We start from the raw sequence: 25,233 nt of genomic DNA, 5'->3' as shown, positions 1-25,233 counted from the left end.
ACTTCTTACAATATTCTTTTATAGAGAGAAAGAGGCAGCAACAGAGGCAGAGGGAGAAGCAGGCTCCACGCAGGGAAGCCCAACATGGGACTCAATCCCAGGTCCCCAGGATCATGCCCTGGGCTGAAGGCGGCACTAAACCGCTGAGCCACCTGGGCTGCCCCAATAGCAAGCATATTAAGAGACTTCTTAACTTTCAACTGTTTTTACATTTCCTAGTCATGTTGCATCATTCCTAAATATGCTCTCTGGATTATGTTGGCTAATATTCAAAGTTTTCCCATTAATGTTGCAGGGAACATCTGCTGCCTGGGTACCAATAGTTCTCTGGCTAAGAGATGCACGAATAAGCAGGGAAAATGTGATGCAGAAGTTCATGCAAGGGATATCCAGACGCTAAGGGTCCTCTAAAGAACTGGAAAAGATGAGTCTCCCCCAGATATGGTGCACACCAGACTGATTCCTCAGAACCAGAGCACTTTGCTCTCCCTCTCTACCCGCACCAGCCCCGCTCAAACCACCAAAGATTTGGGGTCCTGGGCTCCTCCCCTGGCCCCGCCCCTCGCCCACCGCCCACGTGGGAAGCCACGGCCACGCCCCTTCATTCTGACTCCGCCTCCTCGACCGGTAGTTAGGCCTGGCCTCCCGCGCACGCTCCCACCCTGTGAACAGCTCCCGCCCGAGCGCCTGCGCCCTAACGACCGCCCGGCCTCATGGGCCGGGCCCGCGCCAGCGCCCCGGCCGGCGCCAACCCCGCCCCCGGGCCCGAGCCCGCCTCCGCGCGCACGCACTTCCCGCCACGCCTCCCCGCCCACTTCGGCCCCGCCCCGCCCCGCCCAGCCCAGCCCTGTGAGCGCGAGCGCGGCGCGATGGACGGCCGGGTGCAGCTGATCAAGGCCCTCCTGGCCCTGCCCCTGCGGCCCCAGACGCGGCGGTGGAGGAACCCGATTCCCTTCCCCGAGACGTTTGACGGCGACACCGACCGGCTGCCGGAGTTCATCGTGCAGACGGGCGCCTACATGTTAGTCGACGAGACCCTGTTCTCCAGCGATGCCCTGAAGGTGACGTTCCTCATCACCCGCCTCACCGGGCCGGCCCTGCAGTGGGTGATCCCCTACATCAGGAAGGAGAGCCCCCTCCTCAACGATTACCGGGGCTTCCTGGCCGAGATGAAGCGGGTCTTTGGATGGGTGGAGGACGAGGACTTCTAGGCCGAGAGCCCCTCGGGCCTGGGGGCGGGTGCTCGGGGGGAGGGTCCGCTGCGCCCGTCGCCCGCCGCGCCTCCCCCTCCCTCACCTTCGCCGCGCTCGAGTGGCCGCGCTCTCCCCCGCGCTGCTGTCCCCTCCCGCGTAGTGCTTGCCTTTGTTCCAGGAATAGCGCTCCAGGTCCCCGCCGCTGCCTCTGGGCCCCGCTCCGGAGCTCGCCGCCGCCCCGTGCGGCCAGCCGGGCCCCTCCCGTGCACACTTGGACTCGGGCCCGCGCTCCAGCTGCGGGCCGGGCTCGCGTTACACGCCGGGCGGACCACCCACAGCCCGGCCGCCGCGGGCCGCCTCCGCCAGACTGACCGCCAGGCCTGCAGCGCGGTGCCAGGAGACAGACCCGCGCCGTGGCTGCCGCCGCCGCCGCCGCTGACGCCCCCCACCGCGCGCCACCACCAGACTGCGGCCTCCAGCGATCTGAGCTCAGCCACGAAGTGTCTGAGCCGGCCGCGGTCCCCGGACACTGATTCCAGCAGCTTGCCACCCACCCCCGCGGAGGGGCCGGCCAGCCTCTCGCCTCCAGTGAGACTCGTTCCACGCCCCCTCCTCCCAGAGACCTCTTCTGCTCCTGCCAGGTGGCCGTCGGGCCCCAGGGTTGCTGGCAGCCAGATCCAGGCACTCGTTTTCTTTTTCCTGTGGACCTGTGCGTTTTGCCCAGGTTCTTTTTGCCCAGGTTATCTTCTCAATTTGCATTATTTTCTTAGTTACGTGTTTGTTGGTCAGCATTATAACGCCTACATTCTACACAACTTCTCGACACTACCTGGATAAACGTTTTATCCTTCTCAGTTAATGTCAGACGCTATTGAAAAAGAAATGTCTCAATAAATATGGCATTTCTCCTTCCTTGTTTCTGTAAAGGGGTCCATGTCTTGTGCAGAAGAGCTTTCCCTTGCAGTTCCATGAGTTAATATTATAGACTCTCTCCTCTCCGTTGAGTCTTGCATATAAAACATCAACGTTAGATAGAATCCTTAGGTGGTCCTGGGGATGGAGACCCCACTGACAACTGGTCAATCCCAGATGATGACTCCTTTGAATGATTGAGGATTTTTCCAAGCCTCTTAAGAAATGGATCTTTACTTTGGCTAAAACAGTGTGAAAAGTTAACCAGGAGGCTACTCTTAAAAGGTTTCTTCTTTTCCAAAAAGTCATTTGAATGCACCTAAATTGTCAAAAACCATTAATCCCATATAGATGGTGAACAATATCAAATCTTTATTTAACCCATTTTTCAAGAAACCAGCAGAATGATGTAGGTGCTTTAAAAAACACTTATACAGCCTTCATTATGTGGGTACTGGGGGTGGGGAAAAGCATGCAGAAATGAGATTGTTTATGTACAAACTTGGTTATTGACCTGTAGAACAATAAACATATAAACTTATCTAATAAGCAGAGAAAAGTCATTGCTGCTTGTTTATCTACAGTTTAACCATTTATATATTTAGTACTGTAAAAAGCTTGCACTCCTTCACCAGTTATTGGTCATCAAAATTAAATATCCTGAGTCAGATGACCCATAGGTGGGCTTATACACAGTTCTTTAATGTGATGTGTAAAGGTTGTACCACCAACTTTTTGTCTCTTTTCTAAGTTTTGGTGATTTTCCAGAACACAAGGTAGTAGAATAAATCACACCAGTGTTTTTTGACTTATTCCTCTCTCCATCTCTTTCTTCATTTGAACATGTAAGCATTTGTTAGTCATTTGTTCTGATTCACAGGACTGTACATTGAACTGGAGGTACCTTACCTGCAGGATGTGCCTTGACTATTTTTTTTGTTCCTTCAAATAGTGGAACCACCATTAATTTGCAATTTGGTACATAATAGGTCAAAGTCTTGACGTCAGAGAAAGAATTTGAATTGCTTAATGAAATGTTTTTATAATTCTCAGCATTTTTAAAATAATTGAAAGCAAGCTCATTGTGAGGTTCTAATTTAAGGTGGTGGCAATTGGCCTTTTGGATGGGTAGAAAAGAGTATTGTTTTACATATATTCACTGTTTAGTTTTAAACATAGGACTCCTGGGTGGCTCAGTTGTTTAAGCATCTGCCTTTGGCTCAGATCATGATCCCAGGGTTCTGGGATGGAGCACTGCTTAGGGCTCCCTGCTGAAAAGGGAGCCTACTTCTGCCTCTCCCTCTGCCTACCCCCCCCCCATGCGCGCGCTCTCTCTCTCTATTGCACCTGCGTACGTACTCTCTCAAATACATAAATAAAATCTTAAAAAATAAACCTAGATTTAGCTAAAGTGGTTTGAAAAGAGTTTGGAAACACTTTATAGAGTCGGTCCAGTGTATTCCCTACAGTCTGTGTCCAACTGGCTCTAGAGGTAGGTAGGAATGGCAGGGGCTTCTGGATCTGTTATGAATGGTGTCAGTAACCCCCTTCCCCTCTCAACAAAAACTCTTGCAATTTTCTTCGTCTTGCCAGTGTGGCTCTGTTTGGGATTGTTCCTTTGTCTACTCTGGTTCTATAATCCCCAGTCCTTTATTGTGACAAAAATGTCTGGGAGATGGTTAATACTTCTCAAGAATTAATCATGAGCATTTTCACAAGATTTCATAAAGGGAGAGAAGGAAGAAATGGTATGTGTAAGGGCAGAAGGGAGGCTCTTTTTCATTTGTGTCTCAGTTCAGGCTGCTGTAATAAAATATCACCGGCTGGGTGATCTAAACAAAAGAAGGTTAATTCTCACAGTTCTGGAGGCAGGGAAAGGCAAGTCAGGGCACTGATATATTAGGTGTCCTGCAAGGGCTCACTTCCAGGTTTACAAATGGCTGCCTTTTTGCAGTATCCTCACATGGTCATAAGAGGCAGATAGAGAGTTCTGGTCTCTTCCTTTTACAAGGGCACTAATCCCACGATGGTGGCTCCAACCTCATGACCTCATCTATGCCAATAACCTCCACCCATACCCTACCTCCTAATACCATCACACTGGCAGGTAGGGCTCTGACATGCAGATTTGGGAAGGTTACACGCATTCAGCATGTGCAGTGACTTTGCCACCTCAACCATGACAGTTGTCCTTGGTTTGTTTCCCTCCCTTATTCTCAGCAATTGAGTCTCTGCCTCACCCTGAGGTCCCATCTTGGAAATGAACTTAACTAAAGGAGTGAGAAATATAAAGATTTTTTTAAGGGGTAATATATGAGAGCTGAGAGAGAAAAGGCAATTAACCCTTTTTTTTGAGGTTGGGACCAATATTGATTTAAAGTCTATAGTTAAGGGGATCCCTGGGTGGCTCAGTGATTTAGTGCCTGCCATTGGCCCAGGGTGTGATCCTGGAGTCCCGGGATCAAGTCACGCATCAGGCTGCCTGCATGGAGCCTGCTTCTTCCTCTGCCTGTGTCTCTGCCTCTCTTTCTCTCTCTCTCTCTCTCTCTCTCATGAATAAATAAATAAAATATTTTTAAAATGAAAATAAAGTCTATATTTAAGATAACATGGCACAGGGATCCCTGGGTGGCGCAGCGGTTTGGCGCCTGCCTTTGGCCCAGGGCGCAATCCTGGAGACCCGGGATCGAGTCCCACGTCGGGCTCCCGGTGCATGGAGCCTGCTTCTCCCTCTGCCTGTGTCTCTGCCTCTCTCCCTCTCTCTCTCTCTGTGTGACTACCATAAATAAACAAAAATTAAAAAAAAAAAGATAACATGGCACAAATTTTGGGACTCACATGGACAAAAAATTTAAGATGTAGACATAGAGAGGACGTAGTGACCTATTTAGTGTCTTGAGATCTTGGGTTGCTGGGCAATCCTGGTAGAGAACTTGTGTAATAAGTGGCTTGAAAGTACAATTTTCAAATTGTTACAACCCTAATTCTCACATAGCTTGGTGATGAACGACTGTCAAAATCTCATTCAATTTACTATCCAGGAAATCAGCAGAAAGACAGAGTAACTTCAAAGTGTGGAGAAAGGGATGCAGGAAGACAATTGTTAATTTAGATACAAGCCTGGTTGATGTCCCGGAAAACAGCACTTCTTTCTGTATTTCTACAAATTAACCTCTTAAATCTACAGTATGTTTTCAATTTTCACAAAGCCAGACTTTATTTCATTGAAAGGATGTCCTTGGATTAGAGATAAAGGTCTCTATAATAACAAAACAGCTGGATATGTTTGAGAACTTCCTATGTCCCCAGACATTTACACAGATGTTCTCCTTTAATCCTCAACATCCTCCACGAGGTAAGCACCATTTATAGTTAAGGAAACTGAGGCTTGACGTGGCCAAATCATTTGCCCAAGGTCCTACAGCTACAGAGTGGTAGAGCTTGGACTGATGGTGAAGGCACCAGAGCCCTGCATTCATAACCAATATACTTTTGGTCCTAGGGCCATTTTGATTTTTTAACAGCTTTATTGACATATAATTTACATACCATAAAATTCACCCAAATAAAGTGTACAGATCAATGGCTTTTTTTTTTAAGTTATGGAGTTACGCAAGTATCACCATAATCTCATTTTATTGTATTTTATTTTTTAAGATTTCATTTATTTATTCACGAGAGACACACAGAGAGAGGCAGAGACAGAGGCAGAGGCAGAAGCAGGCTCCCTGTGGAGAGCCTGATGTGGGACTCCATCCCGAGACCCTGGATCACAAACCCAGCCAAAGGCAGACACTCAACTGCTGAGCCACCCAGGTGCCCCTCCCTCAATAAATTTCTTGACTGTCTAGTTCTATCTTGGCATCTGCTTTTCAGAGGATCTCAAATAACGAAAGTCAAAAATTATAAATTGGATTTCATATAAACTATGAAGAATTTTACACTTCAAGAGATAGCTTTCAGAAAATTGAAGGCCAATGTACAGGCCTAGAGAAAAATATTCAAAATACATGTATCTAATACATGCGTACATATATCTGACAAAGGGGTGTTATGCACAATATATCAAGAACTACTATAACTCAATAGTAAGAAGAAAAATGGAGGTGCCCGGCTGGCTCAGTCACTGGAGCATCTGACTCTTGATCTTGGAGTTGTGAGTTTGAGCACCACATCAGGTATAGAAATTACTTAAAATTGAATCTTAAAAAAGAAGAAAAATGACAATTAAAAAATGACCCACCAATGTGCACTGTGGTGGCTCAGTCACTTGAGTATCTAGCTCTTGATTTTGGCTCACGTCGTGATCTTGTGGTGGTGGGATGGAGCCCTGGACTAGGTTCCAACCTCAGCAGGGAGTCTGCTTCTCTCCTTCTCCCTCTCCCTCTGCCCACCCCCATGCACAAGTTCTCTCTCTCTCCCTCTCTCTGTCTCTCAAATAAATAAATAAATAAATAAATAAATAAATAAATAAATCTTTTTTAAAAATTAAAAAATAAAATCTTAAAAATAAAAGAAAAACAACAATTTAAAAATGGCCCAGCAATGGGTATCTGGGTGGCTCAGTCAATTAAATGTCCAACTCTTGATGTCAGCTCAGGTCTTGGTCTCAGTGTTGTGAGTTCAAGCCCCATATTGGGCTCCACACCCAGTGAGGAGCTTACTTAAGAAACCATGGCTCAGTGACTTGAACAGATTCCTCACAAAAGAAGATATATAAATAGATGATAAGGCTATTAGAAATATGGTTAATATTACTATTAATCAGGTAAATAAAAAACAAAAATAAAACAAGTCTCTCACACACTAGATTGTCTAAAATTAAAAATAATAGGTGTGCCTGGATGGCTCAGTCAGTTAATCATCTGACTCTTGGTTTTGGCTCAGGTCATGATCTCGTTGGTTGTGAGTTCGAGTCCCACATTGGGCTCCATACTCAGTGGGGAGTCTGCTTGAAGATTCCCTCTACCTCTCCTTCCACTCTCTCTCAAATAAATAAATAAATCTTTAAAAAATTAAATTAAGAATACATTAATATAATGACAATACCAAGTGTTGGTAAGGATGTGGAAAAATGAAACTTTCATATACTGCCGACAGGAGTATGTAATTGTAAAACCATCTTGGGAAGCAGTTTAGCATTTTCTTACAAAGTTAAATATACACCAACTGTATAAGTTAGAAATTCCACTCTTGAGTATTTGCCCTAGAGATGAAAATATATGCTCAAAAAAAACTTGCATAAAGACTTGCATAATTATTTTCATAGTAGCTTTATTGGGATACCTGGGTGGCTCAGGGGCTGAGTGTCTGGGGATCAAGTCCTGCATTGAGCTCCCTGTGAGGATCCTGCTTCTCCCTCTGCCTGTGTCTCTGCCTCTCTCTCTCTGTCTCTCATGAATAAATAAATTCCTTAAAAGAAGTCACAGTAGCTTTATTTATAATGCATAAAAGTTGAAACTACCCACATTTTCATCAAATTAATAAAGAAGACAAACTGGTATATCTATGTGTTGGAATACTACCTAGCAATAACAAGGAATGAACAAATGAATGACTGCTGTGTGCTATAATATGGATGAATATAAAAACATTATGTAGTGGGGAAAGAAGTGTAGGGAAAGAAATATACTTCCTCTACCTTTCAAGGCCGTCCAGCTGAACTAAGGATTCAATTTATTTATTTTTAAGCGGAGCAGTTGGGTTTGGGAGGGCAGAAGGAAAGAGAGGATCTTAAGCAGGCATGTAGCCTGACAGGGGGGTTGGTCTCACAATCCTGAGATCCTGACCTGAGCTGAAATCAAGAGTCAGACATTCAACTGACTGAGCCACCCAGGATCCCCGAAAAATTAAATTTAAATGAAACGGATTAACAGGAGAAAAAAAACCCAAATTTCTTACACATGCATGGAAGCCCAATAATGAAAATGAGATCTAAAGAAATTACCAAGGCAGGCAGTTTTTTTTCTTAAGATTTTATTTATTTATTCATGAGAGACAGAAAGAGAGGCAGAGACACAGGCAGAGAGAGAAGCAGGCTCCATGCACAGAGCCCGATGTAGGACTTGATCCCAGGACTTCAGGATCACGCCCTGAGCCTAAGGCAGAAGCTTAACCCTGAGTCACCCAGGAGTCCTAGTTTTTATACTTTTTAGACAAACTGACAATAAATATGTGAGGAATTAACAGGATGACGTAAATGGATGCTTGGGAGATTTTAATTCATAAGGAATTTTTTAAAAGATTTTATTTATTGATTCATGAGAGACACAGAAAAAGAGGCAGAGAAATAGGCAGAAGGAGAAGCAAGCTCCTTACAGGGAACCTGACATGGGACTCGATTCCAGGTCTCCAGGATCAGGCCCTGGGCTGAAGGCAGCGCTAAACTGCTGAGCCACTTGGGCTGCCCAATTCTTAAGGAATTCTAAGCAGAATTTGGTCTGAGGCAGTAGATAAGTAAAAAAGTAACAAGGTTTGTCTCTACAGCCTTCTTGGCTGTAAATTTCCTATCTCTGGTAATAAGGATATCTCTCTATTTCTTAGGACAGAGAGGGTAGTTTTCATATGAGAGATTATTTCCTGCTTTCAGGAGGACGGAAGAGGGTCTTAGTGACCGTCATTGTACTGGCTGTTCCGCAATAGCTTCAACTCAAAATCATCAGTATGCCATTGTGGTAGATTTGGGGTGGCCTGTCCTTGGCCCCTACAGAAGCTGGAATAAAATAGAACATACTGTACAGTTGCATTTATATGAAATCCTAGAATAGGCAAAATGAATCTATGGTGCTAGACTGCTTGGGCTAGGTCTGTGAGTGGTCTCAAAGGGGCATAAGCAAACATTTTGGAGTGATAGAAATGTTCTTTTTTTTTTTTAAATATATTTTTTTCTTTATTTATTTATGATAGTCACAGAGAGAGAGAGAGAGAGAGAGAGAGAGAGAGGCAGAGACACAGGCAGAGGGAGAAGCAGGCTCCATGCACCGGGAGCCCGTCGTGGGATTCGATCCTGGGTCTCCAGGACCGCGCCCTGGGCCAAAGGCAGGCGCCAAACCACTGCGCCACCCAGGGATCCCGAAATGTTCTTTTTTTAAGATTCATTCATTCATTCATTCATTCATGACAGACACAGAGAGAGGCAGAGACATAGGCAGAGGGAGAAGCAGGCTCCTTGCAGGGAGCCCAGTGTGGGACTTGATCCCAGGACCCCGGGATCACAACCTGAGCAGAAGACAGACCCTCAATCGCTGAGCCTCCCAGGCGCCAGATAGAAATGTTCTATATCTCAACTCTGGGTGTTGACACACACACATATATGTAGCTATATACATACATACTGTGATTTAAGGCCTAACGTTGCAGCCCAGTATTATGTACTGCCTTGACATCCAGGGAAATCAGGAAGACCCCAAATGCCCTGATCATGAATTCTGCTCCCCGCTTTGCTCCCACAGACAGGGTCCCCCAGCCAAACAACTCTTCTCCATAAGACCAAGTACAGTCTTTGCTTATCCCTAAGTACCGGGTTTCTGTTTCCTGACAGCATGAGGGACAATTCAGCGAGGAATTATTCAAAGAAGCCAATCACATCTCTTCCTGGGACCCACCATGTCTTCTTGATGCCACAAAGCCCACCAGAACACTCCCTGTTTGTACACTCTGTGTCCAAGTGCAATCCCCGCCCCCATCTCTTCAGTATGGCATTTTTCCTCCGGGTTGTGAGTCTCTGTGACTAATAAAACCGTTGATTTTGTCTATCCAGTGCCAGGTGTTGTGTGTCCAGCCATCTCCATAACCTTAGAGCAGAAATCCCTCTATAACCAACGGGGTGAATTGGAAGCAATGAAAACACACTCATACAGCCAAACATGTCTGAATGCATTGAAACCCATACTTTAGAGTGGTTTTACTGGATGTAAAGTATAACTCCATTTAAAATTTATTTTGATTTGATTTGATTTTTATTTATTAATTTTTGAAGTAGGCTCCACACCCAGTATGGATCCCAACTCGGGGATTGCACTCACAACCCTGAGATCAAGATCTGAGCTGAGATCAAGAGTTGGATGCTCAAGCGACTGAGCCACCCAGGTAGGAGCCACCCCTAAGGTTGATTTTTAAACCTGCCACAACATGGATTGAATATCTACAATTTAATGAAATTTGTCCTATTTCAATATGATGCCATCTGAATGTTTGAGGACCCATGGGATGCCCATTAGAGGAGCCACTCAAATAGGCTTGGGTCTGGAAGAATTTCTGAATGAAAGGAACAGATCCAGTGAGTAGGAAATAGTCTTATGAGCCTGGTGAAAATTATGGGGAAGCAGGGGTGCCTGGGGGGCTCAGTTGGCTAGGTGTCTGCCTTAGGCTCAGGTTATGATCTCAGGGTCATGGGATTGAACCTCAAGTGGGGCTCCTTGCTCAGCGAGGAGTCTGCTTCTCTCTCCCCCTCTGCCCCTTCCCTTGCTTGTTCTCTCTCTCTCTCTCTCTCTCTCTCTCTCCCTATCTCTCTCAAATAAATAAATAAAATCTTTAAAAATATATGCAAAGCAAAGAAGAAATACAAAATATCCCAGGCAAAAGAATAAACAAGCTAGAGAGAGCCTGGCCCATGTCAGGTCCAGGAATGGTCCAATTCTTAAGCCAGAAACTCTAGCCCATCCCAGATTCCTCTTCTCCCCACCTTCCACTTCTCAACTAATTACTAAGAGTTCAAATGAATGTAAATGTCACTTTTATCTTCGTATCCTCTTTACCTTGAAGCACTGGATAGCTTTCACCTGCAAAATACTCATTGCTGGTCTTGTCCCATGTTCCATCCCTCCACAATCTATGTTCAATGTCATCCCCAGAGGGAATGTTAAAACACAAATCTAATCCCATCAGTGCTCCAGTCAGTATCTTCCCGCTGTTCCCCTGGTGACTATAGGATAAGTGATATGTGCTTTTGCATGCGTACAAGAGTCTTCACAGTGTAGCCTTCTACCTGTCCCCTCATATCCTGTTCATGACTTTTATATTATAGCCACACTGTCTCATTCTTCTGAACCTCAGATACAGGTGGCCCTCTTAGATTGGAATCGAGTCTCAACGAATTTACTACTTCCTCTATTGAGATGGTCCCTGCCTCAACTGGTGCAGATTTAACTGTTCTTTATCTGGGGCATCTGGGTGGTCCAGTCGGTTAGGCTTCCAACTCATAGTTTTGGCTCAGGTCATGATCTTAGGGTCACGATCCCAGGGTCATGATCGCAGGGTGGTGAGATGGAGCCCTTTGACAAACTCCACACTCAGGGGGAGTCTGCTTAAGAATTCTTTCTCTTGGGACGCCTGGATGTCTCAGTGGTTGAGCAGCTGCCTTCGGCTCAGGGCATGGTCCCAGAGTCCCAAGATGGAGTCCCATACTGGGCTCCTTGCATGGAACCTGCTTTTCCTGTCTCTGCCTCTCTCTCTCTGCCTTTCTCCTGTGTCTCTCATGAATAGTAAATAAAATCTTTAAAAAAAAGAATTCTCTCTCTTTCTCTCTCCCTCTGCCCTCCCCCTACTTGAACTTGCTCTCTCTCACACAAATAAATAAATCTTTTTAAAAAAAACATTCTTGGGGGGCCTAGGTGGCTCAGTCAGTTAAGCGTCTGCCTTCATCTCAGGTTATGATCATGAGGTCCTGGGATCCAGCCCCATGTGGGGCTCTCTGCTCTACAGGGAGCCTGCTTCTCCCTCTCCCTCTGTCCTTTCCCTCGCTCCCTCTCAAATAAAGAAATAAAATCTTTAAACACATTTTTTTAAAATAAAATAAAAATTTAAAAAATCCTTCTTTAGAGGTGTCTGAGTGCCTCAGTAGGTTAAGTGACTGCCTTTGGCTCAGGTCATGATCTCAGGGCCCTGAGAGAGAGCCAGCATCGGGCTCCCTGCTGTGTGGAGAGCTTGCTTCTCCCTCTCCCTCTGCCAGCTGCTCCCCTTGCTTGTGCTCTTTCATTCTCTCTGTCAAGGAAATAGATAAAATCTTTCAAAAAAACCCCACATTCTCTATCCTATAGTCCCACTGTGACATATACAAGCACCAATTCATTATCATATACTAAAAAAGTAATATGAATGATTGTTGTTATTATGGTTTTGGTAAGTCCCATTTACTGAATGCTCAGATTTTATATTTTTAATCTCATTGAATTCTCATTAGGAATTCAATATATATCTTTTGTTTCACCTACTTTTCGTATGAGAAAACAATGGTTTAGGGAGGTTATAAAGTTTACCTATTGTCATTCAGCCAGTGTGACTGAGCATGGACTCAAGCCCTTTATTAAACAAATCCCAAACTGAGATGCCATACACATATTGTTTTTACATTATAGCCAAATGGATTCTAAAGTCCCGGAAGACTTGGACTGTACTTTTGCAAAGACTTATCCATAGTTCATAGTAAAGTGCCTGGGACACAGGAAGTACTTAATAAATCATAAGTGACTGACTTACAAATGAGTGAAAAAGTCAATCAATCAAGGTCTTGCAGAGAAAATTAAAAGGGATGACAAATGAATTGTGAAAGCATTATACTAATGTCGGGCATTATAAGTATATCATATGTTAACCAACTAAGGTATATAACCAGCTAAAGATTAGAAGCTGAATGCAATAATGTAATTCACCAACGACATAATAATGTTTCAGATTGCAAAGATGTTGCTGTAAAAACATATATTTGTGTTGCTAGCACTCCCTTGTGTCTGTATATTATAATGTCATACAGAGATTTTGGAATGTATAAGAAATTATTAGGACAATTCATGACTCCAAAAATTATATAAGTACCCAGACCAATATACAGATCTACTAACAAGGGGACAATTATTTTTTAATTGAAAAATAAATAATATACACTATTGTAATAGTTTCAAGTGTCCAACATAGTGATTTGATATTTATATACATTATGAAATGGTCACCCCAATAAGTCTAGTCACAATCTGTCACCAAACCAAGTTGTTACAATATTATTGACCATATTCCCTATGCTGTACATTACATCCCTATGATGTATTTATTTATTTTTAAAGATTTTATTTATTTATTCATGAGAGACAGAGAGAGAGAGGCAGAGACACAAACAGAGGAGAAGCAGGCTCCATGCAGAAAGCCCGATGTGGGACTTGATCCCGGGATTCCAGGATCACGCCCTGGTCTAAAGGCAGGTGCCAAAACGCTGAGCCACCCAGGAATCCCCAATGTATTTATTTTTAACTGAAAGATTGTATCTCTTAATCCCCTTTACCTATCTCATCCCCTCTTTGACGAGTCAATAAGTTGGTTTTCTATATTTATGAGTCTGTTTTGTTTTGTTTGCTATTTGTTTTAGCCTTGAGATTTCGCATACAAGTGAAATCACACACTATTGGTCTTTCTCTGTCTGACTTATTTCACTAGGGGACCGTTCTGATGGGGAGGAGAGGATTGCAGAGTATGCTGGCTTCTCTAAAACGTTTTCTTGAAGAACTGTGCAAACCCAACCAGAAAAAAATGTGTACATGCTCACAAGGCCAATACGGAGATTAAAGGTCTGACTTGCATGGAGATTAATTTTTTAAAGATTTTTATATATTCATTTGAGACAGAGAGAGAGAGCGAGCAAGCATGAGCAGAGGGGAGAGGCAGAGCGGAGGGAGAAACACTCTCTGCTGAGCCAGGAGCCCAACATGGGGCTCAATCCAGGACTCTGGGATCATGACCTGAGCCAAAGGCAGAAGCTTAATCAGCTGAGCCACCAGGCCCCCTTGAGATTAATTTTCTCTCTCTCTCTCTGTCATTGTCTCGATTTTTATCTCCTCCCACAGGCCTGCTACACTGAAAGGAGCCAAAGGCTCTTTTTATTTAAAGGGTGGTGAACCACCTCACACCTTCTACTCATTTCAGAGTGAAATGACACACAGGATCTAGAATAAAGGGAGCGACGTGGACAGAACAGGCTAGGGAAGGGGATCTCCTAAAGATACTGATATGAATATGGGAGGAGTTTTGTAAAAATTGTGTCTCCCCCCAAATAGTATGTTGTAATCCTAGCCCACAGTACCTTAGAAAATGATGTTATGTGGAAATAGGGTCTTTACAAAGGTAATCAAGTTACATAAGGTCATAAGGCAGCACTAATTCAGCAGGATTGGTTTCCTTATAAAAAGAGGGAATTTAAACAGAGAGACACATAAAGGGAATAAAATGTGAAGAGACTGAGGGAGAGGGCAGCCATCTTGCCTCCTTGGAGGCAAGGAGAGGCCTGGAAAGCCTTTCTCACAGGCCTCAAAGGAACTTTTTTCACATCTTGATTTTCAACTTCTAGCCTCTAGAACCCTGAGAAAAACAATTACTGCTATTTAAGCGCCTCAGTGTGTGTTGCTGTGCCATGGTCACCCAAGCAAAATAATACATGACCATAAATTAAATTTTTCTTTGTGGAATGAACGTCTTTGGGTGAAAATCTAATTGAAGTTTGAGATTCCAAAATTAGAAGTGAGGCAGAGTTGACATTGCTGCCCGGGAAGCCCACCTTTTATCTGACACTAATGGGATACTTAACCTTTCCAGCCATAGATGAGGCAGCAGAGGCTTTTCTCAGCCACTATAGATTTCAGAGGTGAGCATGCAGAGAACAGTAAGAAGTGACGTTTTTCCTTTTCTGTCTTTCAGAGAAACTTGTAATTTCATCAACCAGGTTCAGACTAAATTAACAATCACACTTCTGCACTCCCTTCTCTACTACTCACACAACCAAGGCTCTATAAAGGTAATGCTTTTTCTAAAGAACCTGTCATTCTGCTGATTTCCTGAATAATATGTTAAATAAGAGTTGACAGGTGTTCAGCAACATATGTGTGAGATTCATGATTTGTCACAGAAAGATGTTATGCATTCCAGCAGCTCTTTGGAAACAAGGAAATGTTTTCCAGAGCTTCCTAGCTGCCTTTTCCTGATATTCCCTTGGCCAAACTCAGATGCAGGTCCATTTCCTAGGGGGTATGGGGTTGACGGGATTGGAAGAGTCAGGATATGGGCCCGCGTGAGAGTTGGTGGGCTCTCCGTCCCCGGGACCATTTGCTCTATTTGCAAAGATTCCACATCAGGCACAAGACAGCAGGGCACACCCCTGCTGAGCTAGACCCACGGACCCGAGTACCGGACCCCGAGTACCGGTCTGAGGAAGGGAGAGGTGCCACATTCACCGAGACTCAATTTCTTTTTATTTTTTTCTTTTTATTTTTTTAAAGATTTATTTATTTATTTATTTATTTATTTATTCAGAGAGAGAGAGAGAGAGAGAGAGAGAGAGAGAGAGAGGCACGGACACAGGCAGAGGGAGAAGCGGGCTCCATGCAGGAAGCCCGACGCAGGACTCGATCTGGGGTCTCCAGGATCACGCCCTGGGCTGCAGGCGGTGCTAAACCGCTGCGCAACCCGGGCTGCCCCTCAATTTCTTTTTAATAGCGTCTGACATTTATTGTAAAGAAGGAAAAGACGTTTGTCCAGGTAGTGTGGAAGGGCTGGGCAGAGTGCAGGGGTTAATTATTGTGTTGAACAAAAGGCACACATCAGAGAGCTGCGAATTGAGAACGGAACCTGCGCAAAACGCACAGGTCCACAGGAGAAGGAAAACGAGTGACTGGACCCGACTGCCAGGCACCCCTGGGACCTGGTGGCCATCTGGCAGGAGCAGAAGAAGTCTCTGGGAGGAGGGGGGGGGAACGGGTCTCACTGGAGGCGAGAGGCTGGCCGGCCCCTCCGCGGGGGTGGGTGGCAAGCTGCTGGAATCAGTGTCCGGGGACCGCGGCCGGCTCAGACACTTCGTGGCTGAGCTCAGATCGCTGGAGGCCGCAGTCTGGTGGTGGCGCGCGGTGGGGGGCGTCAGCGGCGGCGGCGGCGGCAGCCACGGCGCGGGTCTGTCTCCTGGCACCGCGCTGCAGGCCTGGCGGTCAGTCTGGCGGAGGCGGCCCGCGGCGGCCGGGCTGTGGGTGGTCCGCCCGGCGTGTAACGCGAGCCCGGCCCGCAGCTGGAGCGCGGGCCCGAGTCCAAGTGTGCACGGGAGGGGCCCGGCTGGCCGCACGGGGCGGCGGCGAGCTCCGGAGCGGGGCCCAGAGGCAGCGGCGGGGACCTGGAGCGCTATTCCTGGAACAAAGGCAAGCACTACGCGGGAGGGGACAGCAGCGCGGGGGAGAGCGCGGCCACTCGAGCGCGGCGAAGGTGAGGGAGGGGGAGGCGCGGCGGGCGACGGGCGCAGCGGACCCTCCCCCCGAGCACCCGCCCCCAGGCCCGAGGGGCTCTCGGCCTAGAAGTCCTCGTCCTCCACCCATCCAAAGACCCGCTTCATCTCGGCCAGGAAGCCCCGGTAATCGTTGAGGAGGGGGCTCTCCTTCCTGATGTAGGGGATCACCCACTGCAGGGCCGGCCCGGTGAGGCGGGTGATGAGGAACGTCACCTTCAGGGCATCGCTGGAGAACAGGGTCTCGTCGACTAACATGTAGGCGCCCGTCTGCACGATGAACTCCGGCAGCCGGTCGGTGTCGCCGTCAAACGTCTCGGGGAAGGGAATCGGGTTCCTCCACCGCCGCGTCTGGGGCCGCAGGGGCAGGGCCAGGAGGGCCTTGATCAGCTGCACCCGGCCGTCCATCGCGCCGCGCTCGCGCTCACAGGGCTGGGCTGGGCGGGGCGGGGCGGGGCCGAGGTGGGCGGGGAGGCGTGGCGGGAAGTGCGTGCGCGCGGAGGCGGGCCCGGGCCCGGGGGCGGGGTTGGCGCCGGCCGGGGCGCTGGCGCGGGCCCGGCCCATGAGGCCGGGCGGTCGTTAGGGCGCAGGCGCTCGGGCGGGAGCTGTTCACAGGGTGGGAGCGTGCGCGGGAGGCCAGGCCTAACGACCGGTCGAGGAGGCGGAGTCAGAATGTAGCGGCGTGGCCGTGGCTCCGCACGTGGGCGGTGGGCGAGGGGCGGGGCCAGGGGGGAGCCCAGGTCCCCTTGGTGTGGGCGGGGCGAGCTACTTGTCTAGAAGGGAGGGCTAAGTGCTCTGGTTTTGAGGAGTCCGTCTGGTGTATATTGTCCCTGCTGTCCATTCACCTGTCATGTTAGTTGAATGTCCCTTCCATTTTGCCCATTTCTCCCCCTCAGTCTCAGTCCAGCTGTATCCTTTGCGGACCTTGTCTCTTGACTTCACTTGAGATTCTGTGAACACATTTTCCTGCTGCTTTGTACTTATTCGTGAACCTTTCAGCCAAAGAAGTATTGCACCGCTGGTTGTTGATGAGGTTGCATTGCAACATAAAGGGAAAGCCCCAAATACTGGCCAACAAAATCCAAAGTAGCATATTTAAAGTATAATGCACCATGGTCAGTTAATATAAAGAGGTATAGTGATACAAACCTCTTAATTTTGTATCAAGCTTGCTGGCAGTACTCTGTGTTGCTCTCTCAATAGGTAGTTCAACACTGCAGCTTACTTCCTCATAGCAATGGGAGAGGGAGACGGAGTCAGTTTGCAAGATGGAGATATGCTTAATGTAACATAATCACAAGAGCGACATTCCATCACCTCTCTCATGTTCTTTGTTTAAAAGCAATTCACCGTCCCTATGCACACTCAAAGGCATCATCAGGAGGTCGGGATCTTGGGGCCACTTTAATGTTTGCCATAGTATAAATGTGTGTACCACAGTTTGGTGATCTGTTCATCTGTTCAAGGGCCTTGGGCATGTTTCACATTTTTAGCAGTTACTAATAAGTCAGCTCTAAACATTCAAGTACAGATTATTGTGTGAGCATATGTTTTCATTTCTCTAGGGTAAATACCTAGAAGGAGGATTTCTATGTCATATTGTTCTTAGAAAACTCTCATTAAACTAGGAATAAAATAGAACTCCTCAAACTAATAAAGGACCTAGGAAAACCTAAGGCTGGCATCATAATTCTAGGTGAAAGTCAGAATGCTTCCACTCTTAGATCAAGAACAAGACAAGCATGCACACTGTCAAACATCTGAATTAAATATTGTGCTGGAGGTTCTAGCCAGTGCAATAAGGAGAAAAGGAAGGAAGGAAGGAAGGAAGGAAGGAAGGAAGGAAGGAAGGAAAGAGAAGACAAAGAAAAGGCATCCATATTGTCAGGAAGAAAAAGACAATTTCTTGTTTTATGCAGACTACATGATCATGTATGTAGAAAACAGATTCTCTAGGATGTAGAATGAACAACAACAACAACAAAGTATAACTAATAGTGAATTTAGCAAGGTTGCGAGACCCAAATTAAATATTCAAAAATCAGTCATATTTCTAGTAATAAACAAAAGACCTTTGAAATTAGGAAAAATTTAACACCATAGAAATGTGTAAAACTTAGAGTTAAATATGACAAAAATATTTTTAAAATATTTTTAAATATTTTATTTCAATATTTGAAAACTATAAAACATTCCTGAGATAAATTACAGCCAATCTGAGTAATGGAAAGATATATGTTCATGGGTTGGAAGAGTCAATATTGTTAAAATATTAATTCTCCCCAAATTGATCTATAGATTCAAAGTCCCAGTAAAAATGTTAACATATAAAAAGTAATTGATTCTAAAATTCATTTCAAAATGAAAAAGACATGCAATGGCAAAACTGCATTGAAAAATGATTAAATTGAAGAACTAGTATTATTTGATTTCAGGATTTGTGGTAAAGCTATAGTAATTAAGACAGTGTAGTACTGTCACAAGATAGATTAATGGAAGAGAAAATGGGATCCAGAAGAAGACCCATACTTATATGGACAGCTGAGTTCTGACAAAGATGTAAATACAATTACGGGGAAAAGCTAGGCCTTTCAACAATGATACAGGAACAATTAAATATTCATTTACCAAAAAGCCCACAAAACATTGCAGGGGCGCCTAGGTGGCTCAAGTGGTTGAGCATCTGAGTCTTGGTTTCAGGTCAGGTCATGATCTCCGGGTCCTGAGATGGAGCCTGGAATTGGGCTCCCAGCTCAGTGGGGAGTCTGCTTCTCCCCCTCTCTCTGTTCTTTCTTCTGTGTGTGTTCTCTCTCTCAAATAAATTAATTGAATATTTTTTAAAAATTAACCCAAATGATTAATCGTTCTAATGGTAAAACCTAAAGTTATAAAACTAGGAGGAAACAGGAAGAAAAGTTGTGCAACCTCAGATTAAGTGAACATTTCTTACTTATGACACCAGAAACAATGCATAAAAGGAAAATTAGGTAAATTGTATTTCATCAAATTAAAAATTTGATGTTCTTCAAAAAACACTTTTAAGAGAATGAAAAGAAAAAGCACAGGCTAGAGGAAAATAGTTGAAATTACATATCTGATTAAGACTTGAACATGGGATATATATATATATATATATATATATATATATCCTACAACATTCAACAACAAAAAGTAAACAACCCAATTAAAAATGGTCAAAATATTTGAACAGTCTATAAAAGAAAAGATATCTATGGTAGATAAGTGCACACAAAAAGATGTTTAATATCATTAATAATTAGGAAATTTCAAATTAAAACCATGATGAGTGACCACTTCACACCTACTAGAAGAACTAAAGTAAAAACAAAACAGAAAAAAACAAAATTGAAAATACTAAGTGTCATTGAATTTGAAGAGCAAATTAATCCCATACATTGCTGGTGGAGATACAGAATAGTAGAACTGCTTTGGAAAATATTATTGGCATCTCATTAGATTGCTTCATGCAACTTTACAGACTATTATTCCCCCTCTTCTGATATAACCACTATTCTGAATTCTACATTTAGTTTTGTCCCTTCTTGACACTGATATAAAAAAGAATCATAAAAAAAAGAATCATAAACTTCTATATTTTCTTGTGCTCACTTGTACTGAATATATTTTCTGTAGCAGTCATCGATATTGCTGTGAGTCATCGATAGTAGTTCCTATTTAAATATCGGCTAGAATTCCTCTGTATGAATATAACACATTTTTTATCCATTTGCCTAATCTAGTAATATACTAAAAATACTACATCAAACTTATTTTTTCTAAAGATTTTATCCATTCAGTTGACACACATACAGAGAGGGAGAGCACAAGCAGACAGAGTGGCAGGCAGAGGAAGAGGGAGAAGCAGGCTCCTTTCTCTGCAGGGAGCACAGTATACGGCTCTATCCAGAACACAGGGACCACGACCCAAGCAGAAGGCAGAAGCCCAACTGTCTAAACCAGACGTCCCACATTGCAACGCAATGTTGCTTTATTAATTGAAAATCAAACATGTAATTTGCTATACTAACCAAGAATAAAGATGTAGTCTACAGAGCAAGGATGCCTCAAGGATGTCTGCATCCTAATCCCCACAACCTAAGAATATACAGCAACAGAAAATTAAAGTTGCAGATGGTAAAAAAATAAAAATAAAAAAATAAAGTTGCAGATGGAACTAAGGTTTCTAAGCAGTTTATCTTAAAATAGTGACATTATCCTGGATTATTTAATCAGGTAACTCTTAAAAACAGAAGAGGAAGGCAGAAGAGTGTGTTAGAGAAATACCACGTGAGAAACACAGAGTCCACCACTGTTGACTTTTAAGAAGAAAGGGTCCAGGAGCCCAAAAAGGTATACATAGTCAGCCAATACCAGGATTTTGTTTGAAAGACCCATACCAAATTTCTATCGTACAGAACTGTCATATGATAAACTTCTGATAACTCATGATAAATATGTGAAATTTCTTAAGACAGCAATAGACAACTAATTTAAAAAGAAAAAATCTAGGGTACCTCGCTGGCTGAGTCAGTAGAGCATTTGACTCTTGATCTCGGGGTTGTATGTTCCAGCGCCACCTTGGGTGTAGAGAGGACATAAAAAACAGTGTTCAAGGGGTGCTGGGGTGGCTCAATCTGTTCCGTGATCCGCTCTTGGTTTTGGCTCAGGTCATGATCTCGCAGTCCTGGGATTCAGCCAAGTTGGGCTCTGCAAGGGGTCAGGTTCAGATTCTCTCTTCCTCTGCCCTGCTAACTCTCTCCCTCTCACAGTCTCAAATAAATGAAATATAAATAAATAAACAAACAAATAAATAACGTGTTTAATTTATTATTTTTTTAATAACATGTTTTTAAAAAGAGAGGGGAGGGGGGTGCCTGGGTGGCTAAGTCTGTTAAACCGCTGCCTCTTGATTTCTGCTCCGGTTATGATCTCAGGATTGTGAGATTGAGGGGGTCAGACTCTATTCGTGGCACGGATTTTCTCTCCCTTGCCTTTGTCACTCTCTCCCCCTCTCCTCTAAGAGAGAAATCCATCTGATCATCCCAAGAGAAAGTGAAACTATATTTGACATCTTTCTTTTAAAAAAAAAAAAACATTTTGTTTATTCATGAGAGACACATAGAGCGAAAGAGAGAGGCAGAGACACAGAAGAGGGAGAAGCAGGCTCCATGCAGGGAGCCCAACGAGGGACTGAATCCCAAGACTCCAGGATCACGCCCTTGGCTGAAGGTGGCGCTAAACCGCTGAGCCACCTGGGTTGCCCCTGTTTGACATCTTTCATTTCCTACTATTAAAGAATAGATAGAACTCATGGAAAGCATCTTGGGATTTTTGGAGGCAAGAAATACATTCAGTTGCACTGGGAGAACACTTTTTAAAAAGATTTTACTAAAAATAAAAAAAAATAAAAAAAAATAAAAAGATTTTACTTATTTATTCATAAGAGACATGGAGAGAGGCAGGGACATAGGCAGAGGTAAAAGCAGCCCCCCACCCCCACCCGGGGACGCTGATGTGGGCCTCAGGTTGTGATCCCAGAATCCCAGGATCACAACCTGAGGCAAAAGGCAGATGCTCAACCACTGAGACATACAGGTGCCCCGGTAAACATTTTTATTGAAAAGTCTAGGTGGATGCAGGCAGAAGAAGTCAGGCTCCTCAGGCCTTGTAACACAGCAGATCGAACAAGTAATCATGATACACATCATGAGTAATAACATCAGTTAATAACATCATCAGTAATAACACATTACCAGCCCCATGAGATATGAGAGATACAGTATCTTTTAACTGGCAAAAATAACCAAAGCAAATGCAGAGGGACATTTCTCAAAATGACCCACCTATAATATTCCAAAGTGCCATCATCGAAGCTGGGCTAAAGAACACGCAAGGATAGGTGCACGACCCGCACAGAAGGTGTACAAGGGCGCGCTCCTCAGCTCCTTAAAACTGGGACTTACCCACTTCGAGCTGCAGCTAGCTCCACCTTCACCAAGAAGCCACGAGGCTGGGCCCCTCCCCTGGCCCCACCCCTCACCTACTACCCGCCTGGGGAACCTGGGCCATGCCCCTCTACTGTGACCTCCCCTCTGCTTGAAAACCCTAGCCACCCCTCCCCCGTCAACTCAAGCCCAAGGGTACCCACCCGTGTTGCGCCTGCGCGCCCATCCTGCGTCACGCCTGCGCACTAGCGACCACCGCAACTCGTCGGCCGGGCCGGCCAGGACCCACGCCGGCCTCGCCCCTGGACCCAGCCACGCCTCCTCACGCACGCACTTCCCGCCACGCCTCCCCGCCCACCTCGGCCCCGCCCCGCCCCGCCCAGCCCAGCCCTGTGAGCGCGAGCGCGGCGCGATGGACGGCCGGGTGCAGCTGATCAAGGCCCTCCTGGCCCTGCCCCTGCGGCCCCAGACGCGGCGGTGGAGGAACCCGATTCCCTTCCCCGAGACGTTTGACGGCGACACCGACCGGCTGCCGGAGTTCATCGTGCAGACGGGCGCCTACATGTTAGTCGACGAGACCCTGTTCTCCAGCGATGCCCTGAAGGTGACGTTCCTCATCACCCGCCTCACCGGGCCGGCCCTGCAGTGGGTGATCCCCTACATCAGGAAGGAGAGCCCCCTCCTCAACGATTACCGGGGCTTCCTGGCCGAGATGAAGCGGGTCTTTGGATGGGTGGAGGACGAGGACTTCTAGGCCGAGAGCCCCTCGGGCCTGGGGGCGGGTGCTCGGGGGGAGGGTCCGCTGCGCCCGTCGCCCGCCGCGCCTCCCCCTCCCTCACCTTCGCCGCGCTCGAGTGGCCGCGCTCTCCCCCGCGCTGCTGTCCCCTCCCGCGTAGTGCTTGCCTTTGTTCCAGGAATAGCGCTCCAGGTCCCCGCCGCTGCCTCTGGGCCCCGCTCCGGAGCTCGCCGCCGCCCCGTGCGGCCAGCCGGGCCCCTCCCGTGCACACTTGGACTCGGGCCCGCGCTCCAGCTGCGGGCCGGGCTCGCGTTACACGCCGGGCGGACCACCCACAGCCCGGCCGCCGCGGGCCGCCTCCGCCAGACTGACCGCCAGGCCTGCAGCGCGGTGCCAGGAGACAGACCCGCGCCGTGGCTGCCGCCGCCGCCGCCGCTGACGCCCCCCACCGCGCGCCACCACCAGACTGCGGCCTCCAGCGATCTGAGCTCAGCCACGAAGTGTCTGAGCCGGCCGCGGTCCCCGGACACTGATTCCAGCAGCTTGCCACCCACCCCCGCGGAGGGGCCGGCCAGCCTCTCGCCTCCAGTGAGACCCGTTCCCCCCCCCCTCCTCCCAGAGACTTCTTCTGCTCCTGCCAGATGGCCACCAGGTCCCAGGGGTGCCTGGCAGTCGGGTCCAGTCACTCGTTTTCCTTCTCCTGTGGACCTGTGCGTTTTGCGCAGATTCTGTTCTCAATTCGCAGCTGTCTCTCTGATGTGTGCCTTTTGTTCAACACAATAATTAACCCCTGCACTCTGCCCAGCCCTTCCACACTACCTGGACAAACGTCTTTTCTTTTTTTCAATAAATGTCAGAAGCTATTAAAAGAAATTGAATCTTGATGAATGTGGCACCACTCCCTTCCCGCGCCGGTACTCGGGGTCCGTGGGTCTTGTTCAGCAGGCTTGCGCCCTGCCGATCTGTGGCTGATGTGGAATCTTGCATTATGAAACCGAACAGGAGGACACTGGGTGGCTCAGCGGTTGAGCGTCTGCCTTTGGCTCGTGTTGTGATCCCAAGGTCCTTCGGATGGAGTCCCACATCGGGGCTCCCTGCGGGAAGCCTGCTTCTCCATCTGCCCGTGTCTCTGCCTCTCTCTGTGTGTCTCTCATGAATAAATAAATAAAATATTTAAAAAATGAAACAGCAAGTGGTCCTGTGGTGGTCCTGGGGATGGCGATCCCTCCAACCGTCATGCGGGCCCAGATGCTGACTCTTAGGATCCGGTCAGCCCCATGCCCCCTAGGAAATGGACCTGCATCTGAGTCTGGCCAAGGGAATATCAGGAAAAGGCAGCTAGGAAGCTTCTGGAAAACAGTTCCTCGTTTCCAAAGAGCTGCTGGAATGCATAACATCTTTCTGTGACAAATCATGAATCCCACACATAAGGTTGCTGAACACCTGTCAAATTTTATTTAATCCATTATTCAGGAAATCAGAATGACAGGTTCTTTAGAAAAAGCATTTACATTTATAGAGCCTTGGTTGTGTGAGTAGTAGAGAAGGGAGTGCAGAAGTGTGATTGTTAATTTAGTTCGAACCTGGTTGATGAACTACAGGACAATAAAATTATAAGTTTCTCTGAAAGGCAGAAAAGGAAAAATGTCACTTCTTACTGTTCTCTGCATGCTCACCTCTGAAAGAAAAGCCTCTGATGCCTCATCTATGGCTGAAAAAGTTAAGTATCCTACTAGAGTTAGATGAAAGGTGGGCTTCTAAGGCAGCACTGTCAACTCTGTCTCACTTCTAATTTGGGTGATTTTTCAAGAACATGCAAAAGAATCCATCATACCAGCGTTTTTTCTTTTTTTCACTTTTCCCCTTCTCTCTCTCTTCTTTTGAACAGGTAAACTGTTGCTGTATATGTACAGTTTTTCATAGGCTGTACAGAAACTAGAGGAACATTTGTGCTATATATACGATAATGTTTTTATTCCAAGAAATCATGGAAGCATCACTTACTTTCAGGATGGCTTATAATAGATCAAAATCTTGAAATCAGAGGGTTTTTTTAGTTACTTAATAAAGTTGTTATCATTCACAGAGTTCTTAAAACAATTGAACGCTGTCTAATTATGAGATCTCAAGTTGAGGTGCTACCTGTCAGCTTTCCTGCATGGGTTTCAAGGATGACTGTCT

At 46.1% G+C, this 25,233-nt stretch overlaps 1 long non-coding RNA gene across 1 annotated transcript in view; it reads right to left on the bottom strand.

The window, feature by feature from the left end:
- LOC112912388 (uncharacterized) overlaps positions 1–22,523 on the bottom strand; it is a 39,748-nt gene extending 17,225 nt beyond the window's left edge. The window contains exons 1-2 of the long non-coding RNA XR_003233496.2: positions 22,335–22,523; positions 20,886–20,948 (exon numbers count right to left, since the gene is read on the bottom strand). This is a non-coding gene — a long non-coding RNA (uncharacterized lncRNA). The remainder of the gene's footprint in view (positions 1–20,885; positions 20,949–22,334) is intronic.
- Positions 22,524–25,233: the final 2,710 nt, after the last annotated feature.

The sequence above is a fragment of the Vulpes vulpes genome, chromosome X, assembly GCF_048418805.1.
Source record: "Vulpes vulpes isolate BD-2025 chromosome X, VulVul3, whole genome shotgun sequence".
NCBI lineage: Eukaryota > Metazoa > Chordata > Mammalia > Carnivora > Canidae > Vulpes > Vulpes vulpes.
This window is presented reverse-complemented; position numbering and strand designations above follow the sequence as displayed.